Raw genomic sequence first — 14,821 nt, 5'->3', positions numbered from 1 at the left:
TTATAAATACAGAAGTTTAAATGGATGGATGAATATTTTTTGTAGATTTAAAACGGCTTAATAAATCACGATGTAATAAGTAGATCTTGTAGATCATAGTCTGCATGAACATCTAGACAATTTGTTTTTGTTACTACTTATTGTTGCAAACAAAAGTTGTTTTCTTATAATTTACATAGTATGATATTCATATTATAAAGTGTACATAAGTACACAACATATTAATTTGTTAGTTCAAAACCTAAAAAGTCTACTTGCTGTAAAGCGAATCGAAAACATAATCTTCTTAAGTAAGTTGGTCAAATGTAACAGTGTCCAAAATAACACAAAACAATAAGAAAGTTATCGGTTATACCCAGAGAAAAGCCAATTGAAATTAAACGATACTTGCCAGGTATATTCGCGCATAATTTAAAAACCCGAGTCCTTTATCACGCGCGAGCTTTCGCCGCCCAAGTGATTCGGAAGCGAGCTTTCACGCGAGACGCACGTAACGGGCTTTCTCGTGCGGAATACAACTTTTATTCGCTTTGTAAAAGTTCATTAGAAGTTTATCCATGCGATCTAGAACATATAATAAGGAAAAAAAAGCAGTGTTAATATTAGATATTCTAATTGTATTTATTCGAAATTTTAGAATGTAATTTTAATATTCATATGTAGGTTATTACTATAAGTAATTTAAAATAGTTAATGGTAATCAATTTATTACTAGGTTTATACAAAACTATAGAAAAGTTCGTCAATTAAGTGATTATTAAATTAAAAGAAAAAAGCGGAATAAGTTATTTTGGTAAGTAATCATTTTTATTTCTATTCAATTGTCCTGTCTATATCTAGTAATATCTATATTAACTACATGTTCTGTACAATAAATACCTACCTGCTTAATTAACTAAATGACTGAAACCACTAAAGTAAAACAAATAAATGATCGAATTATTTAAAATTAAATAGTACAAACCGATAAGCTGGACAAAAGCATAACGTTTACTTAGCCTTGTATTTATGAAACTCAAACACATTAACAATCATTATTCCAGCCATTGTAAACAGCATTTAATAAAATATCTGCATGATGCGTTTGAATTCATATCAAAAAAGATGTTTTGTTTGTATTGGAGTTATGAAAAATTATCGAAATTATTTGTAGGTTTTTCGTCAAAAGGTTTTTTATAATGAAAATAAATTGCAATATGAAAAATAGATGCAACATTTTTACCTTTTTTAACTATTATTAATAACTATAATTTTGTTATTAAAATAGAACTGTCATTAAAAAAATATTATAATAAATTTTCACTTTTCAGTAACAAACCTAAGAATTTAACAGTCATTATAAAATTCAATTGTTCTTTTTTCTAAAATTACTTGATTCTAGAAAACAGTCTTAAAATAAATAAAATCGTAGTCATTAAAACTAAATATCAGTAATTGATCAAATAGTAAATAGAATCTGTAACTCAAGACAGCAAATTAGGCGTCAGTTTACTTGGAATGTTATCTTTGCCTTCAGAATAAACAAGGCTCGTGATAATTTCTGTTACTTACGTAAACTCGTCACGTTTACAATACAAGGTTTTTTAATTGAATGTCACATTTTTGACTCGTATACTTTCCTTATTTGAAAATATGTAATGAATACAAGTTATTTTGTTTCTTGAATAAAACATTGGCAGGTCGAGTTCTATACGCAGAATTGGCCAGTTTGTGTCTATGCCTAGAAGTGGAATTAAAAAAAAACTTCACTAATCGCAATCGTATTTTATAACGAGGTTCACACAATATAGATTACGAAATTGTTTTCCTTTCTTTTCTACGCTTCAGTTTTCTTACGTTTTTCTTTTAAAAAATAACAAACTATCACTTCAAATATTATTTATGTCCATTCTAGATGTGAAGGGGCGATCGCTTATTTCCTTTCAAGTGGTCTTAATATCGAAAAAAGCTTTAAACAGTTCTTCATACTCTCATTGTCGACTCGCGACGTTTTATTTCCCCAGGAGACAAGTACTGGCTGCGAGCCAAGATATTATTGTTTGATATAACAATCAAAATGGAGACAAATAAAGAAATCCGATAGACAATCGATCCTTGATAACGAAGTAACTTAATGACGTATCTGTGTTCGAATGTATTTATATTTGAATCTGTGCGTTATAAAAGCAGAGTGATATAACGTATTATGTAGTAAGATGTACATACATATACAGGACCCTTATAAGATGGCCCGATGTTAATAAAATAAAATTAATTTTGAGCACAATATTCAACCTTTAAAAGCAAGCACCTGTTCCAAAAATAACTGACCTACAAGGGTAAAATTAATATGTTATAATTATAATAAGTAAATCAATCAAAATTAACTTAAAATAGAACCTTATTAATATAACACAAGTACAGTTCCATACAGATTTTTGTTATTTCAAAATTTCGCCTAAAGTGAACTACGCAGAAGTTCAATTAGATACAATTAATTCCGATAATATAATATATATTAACTGAACTAAAGAGATTTAAATTTACTCCCAGTTAAGATGTCAGTTATACCAAATTACAAAAAATATTTATTTTGTAAACTACTTTATTTAAAGTAGTTATATTTCGTAAACCATCAAACAAATCACAAGTTACAAATATAATTCAAAGGCCACTAATAAATGACATTCAAAGATATTAAAAGAGAAAAATTTGCAAGATTTTTTATAATCTCTGTAAAATAAAAGTCTCTTTGTTAAATGTCAACGTTCATCAGCCTGCAAAAGATGACATTTAAACAGACAAGATTTATAAATACACTTATTTATTAAATTGTACTCTTTTGCGAGGTTTATTTTAGCAAAAACATTTTTTCTTTTCGAGATAAAACAATAATCAAATAGTACATGGTTTTTGTAACTTTACTTAAACCTATTAACATATCTAGAGTATATATTACATAAGGTTTATTTAATCTAACCTAATGTTTTGAAATCTTGGGTAGCATTTAAACATTTTCATATTCCCTCCCTACCTTATCCTACTCGTGTAGGGTGGGGGCATCGGGTTTTCGTCCTCGAAATAACTCTATCATCCGTCATTTGTCACCACTACCAGCCATTTTGGCAGCATTTAAACACTTCTATATTGTTATCTTCACATCTTTGTTTTTTAATTCCTTCTCTATCTGGTCTACTTAACCAAAAGGTGTTAGATCTTATACACGTTTTCCAATTCAGCAGCTGTTTCAAGTAAAATTTAAGCGTTCCACGTACAAGTGCTTAGGGCAGGCGTCCAGCTGGCACCTGGCTGAGACTATGGCCATATTTTAGTAATACTAGTGTTACTAATAACAGTAATCCATAAAATAGGATTACTGTTAGTAACCAACGTATTTTGGTTGTAATTATTTTTTAATATAATGTTTGTAGATTTTTGATAATTTACATTATATTTCTTTTACCATTCCTACTAAGCTCTAGGCTTGAGTTTGGATATGGTTTACGACAATAGTCGAATGGCAGAATTCCGGATTTCGTAATTTGAAATCCGTACCCCTAACCATTACGCTATTGAAGCTTGATGGTTATTTTTTTTAATAAAATACTCGTTTAAAACACAATTCCTATATTTAATGATTCTTATAATATTGGTTACTGGTGTTGTTATATTAAAACAGTTCCTTAAGCAATGTGTAATATTATATTACACTCGGTTTCACTGCGCTTAATCATTTTATAGATGAATGAATGTCTTTGTAGTTGATCTTAATGAATATTATCTTCTTGTATGTATTTATGCATTTGATATTAAGTATCTCAAAATACGTCTAATGCTGGTTACTGAAGTTTCCATTTATTTTATCATTACCTAGTGATTCATTAGTTTTAGGTTAAGTTTTAAAAGAGTAAAGTATTCAAGAATTTGTCGATTTATCGAACCAAAAACACTAACGAATGGTTAAACGTATCTGGGAAACTGGCCATAAATGATATAGTAACTATGAAATATTTATCGTTTTATTGTGGTAACTTAACAACTGATGAGAATGTTAGATTAATACAGTTAATTTGTATTGTAAAAACCAATTACACAAGTCAAACAATTTACTTTATTACTTATTCTGACGATTACATTTAGAATACTTTTAGTGCACTGTTTATTAATTTTCTAGTTAATTGTGTTTTTTATTTTATTTTATTTATCGAATCAAATAGGAGTATAATATAATGTAATCGTTCGTTTTATATCGATATTTTCAATAACATGACTTACTTTTTGCCTCTCCGTCGACTAATACTGAACTATGACGTAACTAATAATAGTTCTAAGAAATAATTCTTCACAAATTCTATTGTTGAGAAAATTGGTACATAGCGTTTTCATTATTACTTTTAATATTGGGCTATAAGTTTAAATTTTTAAACTAAATTTACAATTCGTACTGCTAAACCAAGTTTCTTTGTGGCAATGTTTCTTTTGATATTACAAACAGACACTCCAATTATATTACATGTATGGGTATAGATAGGTTTTAGTACGCAAAGATTAAAAAAATGTTTTTTTTTAGACATTTGCACGATGTTTTACTTATCATTTCTGTAGTTATTTTGAGAATGTCTAAACAAGTAGCCATTAAACTATTTAAATGAACCACAACAAAAATTAAGTGCGACACATAAAACCTCCTTTGATCCAAGTTATCGTTAAAATGGGATCAAAGGTTGATCCCAGATTAGTGCGGTAGAGAAATACGGGATCACAGTAATAAGGTGGGATTTTCGTCAGAAAACAAGCTTCTAGATTACTATAACTGTTAATTTACAAACAGAGATGGTTTACCAACTTCATAATAGTGTTCAATCGTATATTAATCCAGTAAAAAAAGTACTAAAACCCTTTTGTAACTTCTTTATTTAAAAAAAAATGTTTTAAGAGCTTTTAATAAGAAGCTTATACTTTAATAGACAACCTTGTCTAACAAAAAAAAATGCACATATAGTTACTGTTTCCTCAGTTTCTGCTCATAAACGTCCACATCGAAAAACTTGAGTCTATACTAAAGGGTGACTAGGTCTTAGTCAACCACGCTACTTCAGTGCAGACTGGTTGGATACACAAATATTTTAAATTCAGCATTGATGGTAATATACTAAAAAGCTCTACTGACCCACGCTCTTTCTAGAAGCTTCCCAGTTAAAGAGAATAAAAATGGTGTAGGTATTGTCCTTAGTTAAGGAATTGTAAATAGAAACTGTAACTTGATTCAGCAGAAAATTAGGCGTCAGTTTACTTTGAATGTTATCTTTTGTTGGGAGCTTGGCTCGTGAATAAACATGCTGATAGTTTCTTATATAAACTTATCGTGTTTACACAATTACCAAATATTATTTCGCAGATGCGTTTATATGAAAAGTTTTCGTGTAATAAAAAATGAAGTATTTTCTTGTGTTTATTTAACAACAGCGTGAAGATTTTTCATTCATGTCGATAGTTAAAAGCATATTTATGTACAAATTACTACAAGAAAGATAAATCGGATTGCTTAACTACGCAATATATATTACTGCTTTTACAGTTTAATGTATATAACGAAATAAATATCATTGTTATTCATTAAAATACGTTTTCTAATACATTTGAAGAGTTATAAATAATTAAACATTAGAGTGAGATAGACCTCTTAATATCTGTCAGATAAAATGGCAGAAAAAGTCGCTAAGCCAACATATTGTAATACAATTCATGTTTAGGCATATAAGTAATTATTATAACATTTCCTTTCAACCCCAATAACTATTAAATGTTACTATTGAGGATAAATTGCCAGTATCCTATCCCGACAGTAATTTCCAGTGTATTAACCGTCTAATAGGATGTCGATAAGATAATAATTTCCGAAGAATCGTACACAATGGATGCTGCAATCTGTTTCTATGAAAATCGTCATTCTTTTGTTGTTTTAAATTAGAGTTTAAACAAAACATTTTATTCTCAGAACAAGAACATTTTTAGCTTAATTTTCTGTGGTGACTTCATACAAGAGCGTCGGTGGCTCAGTGGTTTACATTTGACTAGTCATCTACAGGTCTTGGGTTCGAATCCCGCCATCTACCAATATAATTTTAGAACTTCATATGTACATAATTTACACATTACGTGAAGGAAAACATCGTGATGTGAAGTTAACCAACCCACACTTGGCCAGCATAGTTGACTAAGGGTACCCCTAACTTAGCGTACGCTCTGCGCCCCTCGGTGGGGACGCATAGTGAGCTGGTGATAATGACTTCAATTTTACGCAATCGTAATGTCATTAAATGTGTTAAACTTTCACAAAATTAATCAAAAACATCTGGTAGAAATTCCTAGCATCTATTTACTTTTAACTTTCACCGATCAAAGTTTCGAAGTGTACGAAATTACGAAGTTGGAATTTTTATTTTCGGCAATAAATTCTTCTTAAGTGAATATTTGATGAGCTAAGTGCGCTGTTTGAAGTCAAAACTTTACAACTGGGATTTAAAATTAGGCGACGAAGTAAGAAAATGTCTAAATCTATCTTAAAAACTTATTATCTAGATATCTTTTTACTTTAATATTGTTTAGTTATTTAACTTACTTTCTGTGTTAAACTGTTTAAACTGAGACCTATTATTTCAGTTAACTTCCTCAAAATTCCTTTTTTTTATTTATTGCTCAACTGGGAATTACGTTTTTATTTCTCTATCGTAAAGCTGGTTCGGGTATCTAGTACATAATATACAAAGACCCGACTGTCAAAACCAGGGCAGATATTATTAGACAGACTAGCTATTGCAACCGACTTCTTCCGCATAGGATTAAAAAAGTAATAAACATAGCCTAACTCAGTAATATCGTAGATTTCTAATGGCAACAGGGTTAGCTAAATTCAACCCAGTATTTGAGCTATTTACATACAAAAAAACAAATCTTTCCTAAACAAATAGAAAAACAATATTTAGATCAAATAACAAAATCGACACCGTGTAATGTGACATAAAGCATTCCCAAATGACTCTGAGAGTAATAAGCATTAGTTATCTTAAGTTAGCAATTACGGGTCGTTCTACATTAATAAAAGCCTTCTTAATAACAGACAATTAGGTTCTCTTTGAAGTGAAAGGATCCTCCCTTGATAAGAAATATTCTTTGTCATGTATCTGCTTTTATAGAGGTTCCTATACTGTTATTTATAGGTTAGATGGGGGATGTACCAATATATATAATCAAATACGCTATTGTTACAATGTCTTTGAAATATTTATAAAACTTCTACAGCATCAAAGACAGAGCACAAGGACAAAGATGAATAATTCATTTTACGAATAAATCGGGAATTAATTATGTATCAGATTTATTTCAGTTATGTATTTTAGATTCAGTATATTAGGAATAAATTTATTGTCCTTCAACGTGTAATGAAATTGAGTAAACGATGCAAATCTTTTTAACCGACTTGAAGTATTAGACTTAATGTATAATTTACTAGTTGTTGCTCGCGACTTCGTCCACGTGAAATTTGATAATATATCCGATGTTACTCACAGATAAATTACCTTTCTATTGGTGAATGAATTTATAAAATCGGCTCAGTAGTATTTACGTGAATCGAATACATACAAAAATACAAATCTTTCCTCTTTATGACATTAGTACGACTATAGATAACGCAAATCAATTTAAGACCTTCAAATAAATTTTTTATCATACTTCATACTCATATTATATGGTTTGTAGCCTAAACGGCTGAACGGATTTCGTTGAAATTTGGTATTGATGTAGAGGAAAGTCTGGAAGATCACATAGGCTACTCACTTTTGTTTTTTTTAATTCCAAGCGGATGGAGCCGCGGGCGAAGGCTAGTAAGTAATAACCATAAAAGTAAATTTTATACCTAGTAGTATATCATATAAAGTCTTGTTAATATAAAACCAATAAGCCATCTATAGCAGAATTTAATTTAAAACTTAGCAAGGAAAATTAATCCTCGTAACTTAATTATGAACAAAACTTGTAAGTTTCAAAATCTCCTAGTTAAGTGAAACACCTGTGCGTTATCTATTACAAACTTGATTATTAAGTGCCAACTACTTAAGCTTCTTAACTTTGATAAACAATATATTGTTAAACTTTATAAGGTAAGTTATAATTGTCTCAACTTATGTTATACAAACATAGAAGTTTTTAATATTTGTTCGAGATTAGCTTAAAACTAGTAATAACAAAGCAATTTATGGCCGGTTTCCCAGCTACATTTAACCATCCGTTAGTGTTTTAAGTTCTGTAACTTCATAATATGCGTTTCCGAACTACGTAAGTTGAGTTACACCGTTGAAACTTAGGTCAACCTAACACTAATTAATGTAAATTACTCAGGTAATAACTCTCAAATAATAAAATGAACAGAAACTTCGGAAACGCAGTATTAATTCTTTAACCAAGAGACAGCTCAAGTTTAAGAACTGGAGATTTTGAAGGTTCTGTTCCAACAGATTCCTAGTATTAATGCTTTTACTATTGCAATTTTCTCTGACAAAATATTTGATTGGATTTGAATAAATTAAAGAACGATATTATAGCAAATAAATAGAAATCCTAGATTTGTTGCCGTACTCAGAGTTGAAAATTCATTACAAAGCAAGACTATCAGTGTGTGTTTTTTTTTCAAACAAATCTATGAGTGGACACTTAATTATTGAAGTGGGTTAGTTATATTTTTATTTCAAGGAAACTGAAGGTCTAAAAATAATATCTATGGACAAGGATATAGCGTATTCGTAATATTCGCGTTTAGATAAACATGTATATTTGCATAAAGGCTTTGTTGAGAATGACAGTCATCAAACTTATACAAGACGTTTTTACTAGGACCCTACTCGTAAAAACCCTAACGTCCTTCATATTGCGGTTCCCTTTGCATGTGACAACCCTAACAAATGAAACTTTTTTGTTTTATGTGTGAGAGAAATGGCATAATCAATGTGCTCATTCATATCCCGATATTATAACATCTTATTTGTTAAAGCACTCATTGTCGTAACAAAGATGTCGAGGAAGGCCCTTAGTCTGAATTAAATTAGGGAAATCTGCAATAAAAGTCCGCTTAGTAATCATTAAATGACAGTCGAAGGTCACAGCAATCATCTTATTATATCTTACAAAGCTACAATAATATCTCAAATGTAGAATAAATTGTAATCTCTACAAAAATTCAAACGCCGTAGACACTTTTACAACCTTCATCTCAGTTTCACAGTTGACAGATTGGCCCATAAAATGGACATAAACATTTAAACGTGGACTTCCTTCGATAAAAAGGTGACATTTTACTGACAATCTGTTGAATATTACCGTAGGGTTTTACTGACGTAACATTTTTACAATATGTTTAAGCAAATATTCGTTTAAACATCAAGAATTCTTTACCAGTCTGTGCCTACTAAAGTTAAAAACACAAGCAAAAACAAATGCTCATTTAATACTATATCTTTCAAGTTTTTATATACTTGCGACTTAGAAAAGGCATTGTACAGATGTTAGTCCCTTAAGGTACCGCAGAGCAACTGTACAATTTATAAAATGAAAATTCCCTAAAGTACAATTCACGAAATAGAGAAATAAAAACACCCTTCATAAGCAAGGCAATCATATCTCACATTTAAGAGATAAAAAACTACAGACTCTGCGCTTTAGACACGAAAACTGACGTTAAATTTTCATCTTTCCCTGGCAGTATTCGCCGAATTTCATGACATCAAGAAACGTTTGTATAGGCTTTTTATACAAGAGTTCAATTATATCGTGTTCGTTACTATTCCAGCTTAATCAAAACAAACAGAAACATCGCTTAGATTTATATTTAAAAGGTAGGATCTTACATCATAAGTTGACATATACGAGCAAGCGGCCACTTAAATTCAAATTAATATTGAATCAACTTCTTCCCACAGACATCCGCAATTGCAGTTGCATTGCCTATCTTTAATTTAGGGAGGGGACGGACTGAAATACATACTTTTCTTAAGCGATCTCTCCTTCGTCAATTCCGGTCCCCGTTCCGACCATCACCACCAAGACAAAGGTGGGATGGGAAAGAATTAAAATTAGTCCTCGCACGCAATATTTCGATTTCGTTCGACATTGACATACGCAAAAGGGTATAACCGTAAAGTTACCATTTCAAAACCATTCAGCGTTTGTCGACTGTTTTACTACCATTCATCTACATTTCACAGTTGTCAGAACGTCCTATAAAATAAGCGTAAACGGTTTATGTGCGGAGACGTCACCTTTTTCACCCATGAGCGGATTTCTACGGATATATGCGGAAAACCGTTTCCCTTACATCGGAAATTTAATTGAATTTTAAATTACATGTATTTTATTTTTAAATGCCAATTTTCGGTAATTTCCAAGTATATCACAACACGTGTAATGCAAATTTTATAGGTAAGGAATTCATTATAACAAACTCTGATGGTAATTATCTTTTTATTTTAATAAAAACAGTGACAATGGGGGTTATAATATTTTAGAAAACATCGATTTATTCATAAATATCATTTACTAGTCTACTGTTCATACCCTAATACGAAAAGGATTGTTAGAGTTTCATCTGTTGATTGTCTAGACGGGATTTCATTATGATTCAAGATATTTCACTTTATTTTACAAAACTTCTTTTTATTGAAGTGTTAATGTGTAATTACAGTAAATTATTCTAAAACGAACGAGTACACCAAAAGTATGGAAAATAAGTATCAGATGAAATGAATTTAAATTTTTTCTTAATCTTACTAATATTATAATAGCAAAGGTTTAGATGGATGGATGGATGTTTGTCAGAGTTTGTAGCCTAAACAGCTGAACAGATCTAGATGAAATTTGATATAGACGTAGAGGATAGTCTGAAAGAACACATAAGCTACTTACTTTTGTTTTATTTAATTCCACGCGGACAGAGAAGCGGATGAAAGCTTGTACTTAATGCCAAATTTAATCGAAATCCGATCAGCCGCTTAGGTGGCAAACTCTAACTAAGATCCATCTATGTGAACTTTCGCATTTATAATATTAGTAAGATGTAAATTGTATAGCATGTAAGTTTAACTTACTACGTAATATCAGCTATGTGACAAGGTACAAAGGCAAGAAAACGATTTTTCTCGATTACACTGCCGGAGATTAGATTCCCCCAGTCCTGAGCCCACAATCCTGACCGCCGCATAAAGAGGCTTACACAAATTGAATAAACTACCATTACATCGAAAGAAAACCTAAAATATCTGTTTCATACATTTCAGGGTAACCTTGGCAATGATAAGTCGAATGAAGTGCTTAGAAATCTCATTTGAAATAGACTTATAACATTATAGACCTCCATTTATATTTACGTTCAGTCAATACTGAAACTGAACTGAAAAGCCAATGCTTTTGATAGACATTTCTATAGTAAAAATGTGTTTTGAAAATCTATAATATAAAAGTGGTTACATAAAACTGTGCTTTTTTAAATGAAAAACAATTGGTTGAGTATGCGTTCTATATACGATTTCTTATTATTTGAATAAAGTATATCGATAAAAGTTGTGTTATTCTATTGAAAACAAACACTCTAAGATCTATAAAAATATTGTCTATGTAGTTTATAGCTTGTTTACGTTATAAATAAACTACTGATGTTAATATGAAGGAAAAATATGACATGAAACGTGAGTAACAGGGTGACTTTGACGGGATTGACGATCCCTGAGGATGTTGTATGTGGCCCACATCCAAGGCAAATATTTGTCATATGCGCGCCTGAAGTTGCTTCTTATCTCATGTTTGTTTAGGATCCTCTACATTAAGAAATACTTTCACGGCTAGAATGAATAGTCATTAACTAAATAAACATTATGTATATTGTATAATACTCACGACAGTGGGGTAGGCAGACCATGGATTTAGATTTAGCGCGGATATAGAACACCTTTTTCGTCACATTAAAACATCAAAACTTGTCTACCAGGAGGAACGCTACGAAGTTATAAAATAAAAAATACAGAAAATTTTAGGTACACTTCTTTTATACTTTCGACTACTTACAACTTCGTCCTCGTATAATTAAAAAATTGGCCTATGTTACTCACGGATAACGTAGCTTTTAAATGGTGAAATAATTTTTAAAATCGGCCAAGTACTATATATTATAGATTGCTTTATTTTAACATAATGTAATTATTTTTACGTATATTATGTATATATCAACAACATTAATAATAAGCTTTGTATTTATTTCATGCGTTCTATTTAGGTACTGTAATTGGAGCTTAGTTATGAGAAGCACGTATTAAGAAAATATCATATTACGAAATGTCGGGCATGAAGTGTTGTATGAATGAAGGGAAAATACACATATCCCGTTACTGCGGAATGATACAAGATTCGGTTTCGTAGATTTGAAACTTATTACGTGTAAAATAAAGTTCAAATTAGAGAGAACGAAATCATAAATAATAACCTAAAAACTATCTTTGAAGTTTTCGCAATTCATGATTATAATTCATTCTAATTTGTGACTTATTTTCCTACAGTTAAAGTTCTTAACTAATTGAGCAGCATTACTGGAATAAAATGAATTAGTAAGAAAATTACGTTTCCGCGTAACTTTTATAGCCCACCTCTGCCTACCCCTAGCTGATGTAGTCGAGTGTTTATTTACTGCTTTCATTATCATTCTCTCAACAGACTTATTATTATAATTAAAACAACTTCTCGAGAGAAACATTTCGACGTACGAACAAATGGACACCGGTACAAAAAGATAAAGTTATTTTACATAACAATAGATAATTTCCACCTCGCTCTGCTCTTGGCGTTTCAATTTAAAGTATTTCAAAATAACTCACCCTCGTCAAAAATCAATTTTAAGTTACCAGAACTATTTGATGTTTTAATTTTCAACGCTTTTGTTTTAATTAATTACCCTTTTGATTTAAAAAACTTCTGCCCTGTTTTTAAATCTCGTTAAATCATTTTTGTTTTTCGATTTTATTTACAAAAAACTTACATTTTGGAAGATTATTAGTAAATAATAATATTTATTTTATATTTTAATTACAAAAAAGTTAGTATTTACTTTAGAAGATATAGATTTATGGGTTTTATTGCTTACTAGCTTTCGCCCGCGACTCCGTACGCGGGGAATTTAAAAAAAAACAAAAGTGAGTAGCCTATATGTTCTTCCAAACTATCATCTACATCTGTACCAAATTTCATAAAAATCTATTCAGCCGTTTAGGCTACAAACTCTAACAAACATCCATCCATCCATCTAAACTCTCGCATTTATAATATTAGTAAAATAAACTGCTTGTAGGTAAAATAAATAAAAGAAAAAATTAAAGTTAACATATAAAAGATGAAATGTAAAATACTTTTCTAATCCAAGTAAAGATTTAGTGTGGCGAGAAATTGTTGGAATCGTAATCGAGACTGTCTTGCATTAATCTAAAAACCTCTTTGTCAGCGAAAATTTTGTGAAATGTATTCTGTGAATATTTCTTGGAAAATTATTTATACTTACTGTGAATTTAGAAATCCAACTTACTTGAAATTACATTATAATAAATTGTGATTTAGAATACAATAAGACAATTTACAAGAGTATAATTGCCCTAAATAGCAAAAAAAAATAAACATAAAATAGGGGGAAAAACTAGGAAATGAAAAACTACCTTCAGATGGAATCACATGAACCGTGGGTTCTTACAGGTAACTCTTCTTTTGAATTATAGTAACACATTTTTAAAACTGTTTATTATAATTTTTGTCTAAAATTACCCAAAAACATTTTTATTGCACTGCAAAATAGCACTCTTTTATGCGATAAAATGTCCACTTGATTTAACTTTACGGTTATATTCACATCTAATAGTCTATTCGTGTTAACCTAATGTATGCCATTGCAACAAAATATACATTATTATGTTTAACTGTTTGAATTTTCGTATAAGAAATGAGATATATCGAGAACAGAAAATTAAGTTTTACTTCAAAATAAGGAACATAGAAATATAATAATACATGTAAAGCATATTTTAAACTTACGAGAGAATTTTAAGAAAATTCAGTCAATCCATTTTAATTAGGCAATTTATTATTTTGCAATATCTCCTTTATTTTAACACTAACTAAATATCTGGTAATGTACCAAGAGAATTTATTTTTCTTCGAATTATAAAAATCATTAACTCAATATTGAACAAAAATTTGAAGTTAACCTAAAAATCTCAGCATCTTATTTAAAATGTTCCATGCCACAAGCTAAATGATACAAATGGGTGGATTTAACATAGGTCGTACAAACTTCTAAAGTTCCGGTAGCATCGTATAGTGTCATTAGTCAGGCCACATTTCCTCCGAGTATTATCAGACTTGTACGAAGAACAAAAAATTCTATTACATTGTAAAGTTTCTCAGAGCGTCGGTGGTTCAGTGGTTTAAGCACTTGACTAGTAATCTACAGGTCTTGGGTTCGAATCGCGCCATGTACCAATTTTCGATTTTTCAAATTTCATATGTACACAATTTATTCAAAGTTCTTCCGGTGAAGTTATTCCGTGTAAAATGTTTGATGGAATTTGTTCCCTTATCTGACAAGGACGCCATTTTTAAGCTATCTGAGCCTCTATCAGCTGGTGGTGGGACAGGACCTTAGTGTTTTAAGTAAGCATTGGAATATCCGACTTGACGTTTGACAGCGCTGACGCTCGGTTGAAGTTAGGTTATAATTTCTGGGAAAAAGTGGTTTTGTTCAGTTTATATTGTTGATTTT

At 30.4% G+C, this 14,821-nt stretch overlaps 1 protein-coding gene across 1 annotated transcript in view; it reads left to right on the top strand.

Annotated features, from left to right (window-relative positions):
• The first annotated feature begins 722 nt into the window (after window positions 1-722).
• The window catches only part of LOC106100127 (cardioacceleratory peptide receptor-like), a 30,651-nt gene continuing 16,552 nt past the window's right edge, over window positions 723-14,821 (top strand). Inside the window, exon 1 of the mRNA XM_013278869.1 lies at window positions 723-793. The gene's annotated coding sequence lies outside the window, so the exon portion shown is untranslated. The remainder of the gene's footprint in view (window positions 794-14,821) is intronic.

This window comes from Papilio polytes, unplaced genomic scaffold, assembly GCF_000836215.1.
Source record: "Papilio polytes unplaced genomic scaffold, Ppol_1.0 DF824069.1, whole genome shotgun sequence".
In the NCBI taxonomy this organism is placed as follows: Eukaryota; Metazoa; Arthropoda; class Insecta; order Lepidoptera; family Papilionidae; genus Papilio; species Papilio polytes.
This window is presented reverse-complemented; position numbering and strand designations above follow the sequence as displayed.